The 6,039-nt window shown below is 38.8% G+C and overlaps 1 pseudogene; it reads right to left on the bottom strand.

Annotated features, from left to right (window-relative positions):
- Positions 1–1,291: 1,291 nt before the first annotated feature.
- On the bottom strand, positions 1,292–3,012 carry LOC140607765 (nuclear transcription factor Y subunit alpha pseudogene; annotated as a pseudogene).
- Between the last annotated feature and the right edge of the window lie 3,027 nt (positions 3,013–6,039).

The following is a 6,039-nucleotide window of genomic DNA, read 5'->3' as shown; positions in this document are numbered from 1 at the left end:
CTGATAAGTCTAGAAGTATAGAAATATCTTTAGTTTTCAACATTTATATTACCATAATGATCACAGGACCCCTTCTGCCAGACATTAACAATTCTTTTTTTTTAAAGATTTTATTTATTTATTCATGAGAGACACAGAGAGAGATGCAGAGATATAGGAAGAGGGAGGAGAAGCAGGCTCCATGCAGAGAGCCCGATGTGGGACTCAATCTCGGGACTCCAGGATCATGCCCTAAACCAAAGGCAGACACACCCAGGTATCACAGACATTAACAATTCTTAACACACTCTGAACTATTGTTTCTCAAAGCACTCTTTGAGAATCATTATTTTAAGCTAAACAATATATGTATGTATGTGTGCATATACATATGTAATGTATGTATGCATTTAAACCTCAGAGAGGGATCCCTGGGTGGCGCAGCGGTTTGGCGCCTGCCTTTGGCCCAGGGCGCGATCCTGGAGACCCGGGATCGATTCCCACGTCAGGCTCCCGGTGCATGGAGCCTGCTTCTCCCTCTGCCTGTGTCTCTGCCTCTCTCTCTCTCTCTGTGACTATCATAAATAAATAAAAATTAAAAAAAAATTAAAAAAAAATAAAATAAACCTCAGAGAATTTATTATTTCCAAGTAATATTGAGTTTCTGTGTCTGGAAGCCATCCATGAATGCAATATGTCCATTCAGTTAGTCAGAATGGGCTACCCAACCAGAAGGACAGATGCTGTTTAACCCAATTCCTGTGGGAATGAGTGGGCTATGGCTTCCATGATTATAGTTTAGATTGAGAAGGTTCTCTACTGCTGAGTTGGGTGGCCTGCTTCCCCAGTCAACATAAGTGCTCACGTAGTACTGCTGGGTTGGCATGGGTCCCTTGATTCATCCTAATCTGTGAAATGTCAATGTTATCCACAGCCTGAAATAGGTCTGGACTGAAAGGGTGAGACAAAAGCTTGCCATTTCAATTTGCCAGACGTTGCTGCAATTACAACACCAAGACTCTTAATAAAAACTAAGTGGTCTCTGTACGAAAGGGCAGAATGAGATTGTGAGTATCCCTTCGAAAGAGTTGATTAATATTCTAAAACAGTGGGAAACAGTGGCAAGGAATACAACCTTGATCATGTGCATCACATGGCCTGGCCATGTGAGAACAGTTGGATGATCTGTACCATTGCTTTTTTTTTTTTTTTTTTTTTTGTTGTTGTTTTTTTTAAATTTATTTGGTATAGTTCCAACACCTGGGCAACAGTGCTTTTCCTTTGGAGAGAATAATCGTCCTGCCCCTTTTCACTACACTGCTGTGCTATGGCATGTCTCATGCAGGTACTTCCTTCTTTCCTTTGGAATGTCCCTTTCACCTTTAGTTTATCCCAGGCTTGCTTCCTCTTACAAAGATGCTGGTGCTGTTTGGCATTCATATAAAGAGGCTCTTCTTCAACCATCTCCATCCCAGGTAGAGGTATACCTTGGATAAGGCACAGAGCCACCTCCAGGCACCATCATTAATTACTGTCCCTCCTGAATTGATCACATAGCCTGCCACTGGTAGAGTTATAATGGCAGGCCCTTGCCCACTGCTGGTTTGTTGGTATTGGCCTCTGTCTGAACAGTCCGTACTTCTGCCAAACTGGCTGCTGAGATGGTGGTCATGCCTTGCTAGAGAATGATGCCATCTGCATCAACTGGCTGATAGAAGGTGGTCCGCCCTTCAACAGTCTGTGCTACTTGCTGCTCCTGGACAGTGATCTGCAGCCGTGTTTGTTTCTGGCTGGCACTGCAAGCTGCCTGTGGCTGCTGAATGATAATCTGCTGAGTGGGGTGCTATTGGCCCTGCACCTGCAACATTTCTCCTCTTTTTCTTCCTCGGAGCTGGATCTATCTCCACAGATCCAACAAAATCTGCTACAGATTCTGTTTCCCAGATACAGGTTTTTGTGTGATGATGTGACCCAGTCCACAAAGGACAGCTGGGGCCATGATAGGGTGGCCAGTTGATGTGATTAACAGGCTAGTGATTAACACTGGCCTGTACCACTAATGGATGCCCTGGACCTGCTGTTGAATTTGACAATCTGCTTTGTCAAAATATATTGCTATTTGCTTCACTCCGCCCCATGGTCCAACCAAGTTAGAATCCCATTCACAAGGAACTTCACTCTAGAGGTCCTAGAAGACTGTGAAGTACACTGCAGAGTACAGGGAAATTTGAGGCAGGCAAGACCATTCTGTACCTGGAAACTCATCTGGACCTTCAGGTGAGGGACAAGGGAATGCATCTCCACTTGGCACTACCATTCTAAAAGGGTCAATACCCCCAACATGCCTGATCCAGTGGTGACATCCCTGCATGGGACTGGCCTCAGCAGGCTCTGAACTGGAATGCCCAGAGGCACTTACAGGCTATGGGCCAGGGCCACCAGCTTCTCTGCATAGCTGGAGAGGCTCAGCTCAAATCTAGAAGTTTCTTCTTCATTCAATACATATCATATGTGTATTCATATGCACACTGGACTATATTACTTTCTGATGGAGATACAAAGATATTTAGGCAAGGATTATTCATAAAACCATCTTATAGCACAGTAGGAAAAGTGAGAAAAGCACAGGAAACTCCAGTGAAAAGACAAACTATGAGATAAAAGAGAAGTAGAAAGTTCTGGGAATATTTGCAGACTAACACCCCTGTCTGAAAATCAGAGAATAGAGTACTAAGAGTGGTATTTGAGCGTGATCTTTAATGTAAAAAACATTTTGACCAAAAATGTTGGGAATATATGGGAAACAGGGTAAATGTCTTGCAAAAAGTGGAGGAATACAATTTGACAGTAACATAAATATATAAAGAAGGTGAGCTGAATTATTGCTGTATTCTCTTTCAAGTTTTGCTTCTTTCATTTTACATCTCTGCTGCTCTATTTGTCTAATGTGGGCTTCTCATTGAGACCCTTGAAATTAGCACTTCCCAGGTATTTGGCCTGGCACATTCATCCCTAGCTGACATCCACAGCCATGGCTTCGTGAAAATCAGAAAGGCTGACAATGTCCATGCTAAACCAGTCTCCTAAATTCAGGCCATTTCACCAAATGCCTCCTAGATATCTCCCAATGCGTGCCCCACAATAACCCTAAGAACATTACGTCCATCATTTCCTCACAAATCTATGTTGCCCTGAGTCTTCTAACTTAATCTGCAGCAATAAAATCCTTGAGAAAAACAATAAGGAGGAATCCTTAGGCAACAATAATAATCATATGATGTCACGTCTCTAGACAATTTAGAATATCCCTCAGAAATTTTCCACCCAGAGGAAATGAGAGAGTGATAGCAATCTACTCTGAAGATAGTTATACGGGCAAAGGAATCTCCCTGAAATACACCTCTGTTGAAGTGGAAGAAAAGAGCAGAACAGATTTTGAACTTCAAGGTGACACATGCAAGACTAGATGCATAATTTGCAGGGCTCGGTGAAAGATGAAAAGTGGATTCCTTTATTTAAAAATTATTAGGAATTAACAAGTCAGCAACAGTAGAGTATGAAATTTGAGTGTGGGGTCCTTCTGAGTGCCAGTGCTGGGCGACTGCACAGCCCATACACCCTGAAGCCATGCCTGTGTGCAAGCCCTAATCAATCAGAATTGGTGAGTTATACAGTACTTGAGGTTCACAGTAAAGGATGATAAGGTTATATTAAAAATAGGAAAGTATTCAACAGAGAAATTTTAAAGAAAAGTAAGAGAGAAAAGTGAGCTCTAAATGAGAAAAAAATGTGACATCCAAATTTTCACTATTCTGTGCATCCTCTATTCAGCTCAATCCTGTAATTAATTACCACAGACATAGTACGAGATACTTTGTAAATATTCACACCAATTAAGGACTTGTGCTTTTACTTTATTAACTCACAACCATTCCGCATTCAAACGTTCCTTACAAGTATGTTTGACATCTATTCATGTATTGTGTGATCAAGAACTCTCATTGTGTCCACAGATATTTGTCTCCACCTGCACGTGCTTCTTTTAGAGAGAATATTCATGTGGCTTCTGTGAAGCCTTGTTTTCCATTCTGACATCTTATCTGCAACTTCCTTCCTGATAACCTCAGAAAAAAGCTTATTATTTCCGTTCATATTCTATTCTGCTCTCATTGAATGCCTTCCATTATGCCTCAGTGGTACAAAGTTTTCTATTATTGATCACGCTACCTTTCAAGGAGTATTGAAAGAATCTTCTGTTGTTTTATTCACTTTCAGGGCAGCACATCTTTGTATTATCAGCTGTGCTTCTTCAGTCAATGCATTTTTACCCTTTCAGTTTTACTTCATTATTTACTCTCTCTGGTGTTTGAAATATATTCCCAGATTTAAGCAAATTAGGCATTGATGCCAAATGTATGCCCAGTAAGACATATATAAAAGAATTCTGTGAATATCCGGGATACATTTGTGCATCATTGTTGACATATATGCCCCCTCTGGTCCGGTTTTGATCCCTCGTCATTGGAACCTGTCAATCATTCTAAATTGTATGTGGGTTTTATAATGTGAGGATATTTCCCAGAGGCTGAAACAACTGAAAGTCCTGGGCAAATGGAAAAACAAACTAATAAATAAATAAAGAAATCCAACAAAAGGCATGACAGAATGTGCCATTCTGTGTATTTTTTACAATTTGGATTTTCAATGCTCTGCCATATGGAAAAGATGAAAAAATCTATTACTAAAATTCTTATGGTAAGATGGTTTCTGAATTCACTTTGTTTTTAGAAAACAAATAACGTAAATTAAATCTCCTGAATGATATCAAGAGGAGAAAGCATGATACCATGCATTTTATACGGTTGTTAGGTTATTATGTTTTTAATAAATGGTGCAGTGCATGTTATTCTTGAGTATATAATTTTAATGACATGTATAGCAAATAAATGTTTCTGTAATTCTAACCTTTTTTATATGGTTTGCTCTTCTGGTCATGTGCTACTTTCCAATATTATTATATTCAGTATCTCTTTTTTGTTTCACTCATAGTTATAAATGAAAAAAGGTTTATTAGATAATGTTTCTAAAATTTAAAAAACATTAATTAGAAAATATCCATATATAATTTTCATTTTTCATAAATTCTTGTTAGGCACCTAGTGTCCATTATCATATCATGAATTCTGTACTGGGGATATTTAGTTCTAAATCATGTGCACAGTAAGGGGGCCTGGGTAGCTCAGTCATTGAGTGTCTGCCAGAGTTCTGAGATTGAGTCCCACAGGTTCCCCAAAGAGCCTGCTTCTTCCTCTGCCTGTGTCTCTGTCTCTCTCTCTCTCTCTGTGTCTCTCATGAATAAATAAATAAAATCTTTAAAAAATTTAAAAAATAAATCATGTGCTCAGTAACATAGTTTCCCATATTTTATCAGTTCACCACATGAGTTCCAAATTCGTATTTATTCTGTGGCATCTGAGAAATAAACCTATAGAATTCTGTAGGAACTGTATTAGCATAACCCAAACTATAAAATATAATTTTATAATTTTATAAAACTGAATGTACTTGGATGTATTATGATATTATTGTTTCTGCTTGTTTTTACTTTGTGAATGTGCAATAACCTCTAAAGTCTTAATTATTTAATATTCTGTGAATCACATCTCACTCAAAAATGACCAAGGTCAGGCATATGATTTGTCAGTCACATTCCCCACATAATCAAAATTTTACCATGGGAGCTGGTTTCCTATGCTGTAGTTTCCCCTCCAAAACACTGGAGTATGTGTGTGTTTATGCTGGTGTTTGAGAGCATTTGTGTTAGGCACGGTGTAGGCATTTCAGTGCAGAGCACCTTTAACGTATAATTATTCCAGAATACAATCTCAGAAGATAATTCATTGAAAAGTGGAAATATTATCATATTTCTGTTGTATTGCTATGATCTTTCATATGATGATCACATCTTAATTGACAAAATAAAAATAAACAGATAAGAAAAGTTAAGAGCAGAATGGTGATCTTTTTTTTTATAATTTTTATTTATTTATGATAGTCACA

Source organism: Canis lupus, chromosome 17 (assembly GCF_048164855.1).
Source record: "Canis lupus baileyi chromosome 17, mCanLup2.hap1, whole genome shotgun sequence".
Lineage (NCBI taxonomy): Eukaryota > Metazoa > Chordata > Mammalia > Carnivora > Canidae > Canis > Canis lupus.
This window is presented reverse-complemented; position numbering and strand designations above follow the sequence as displayed.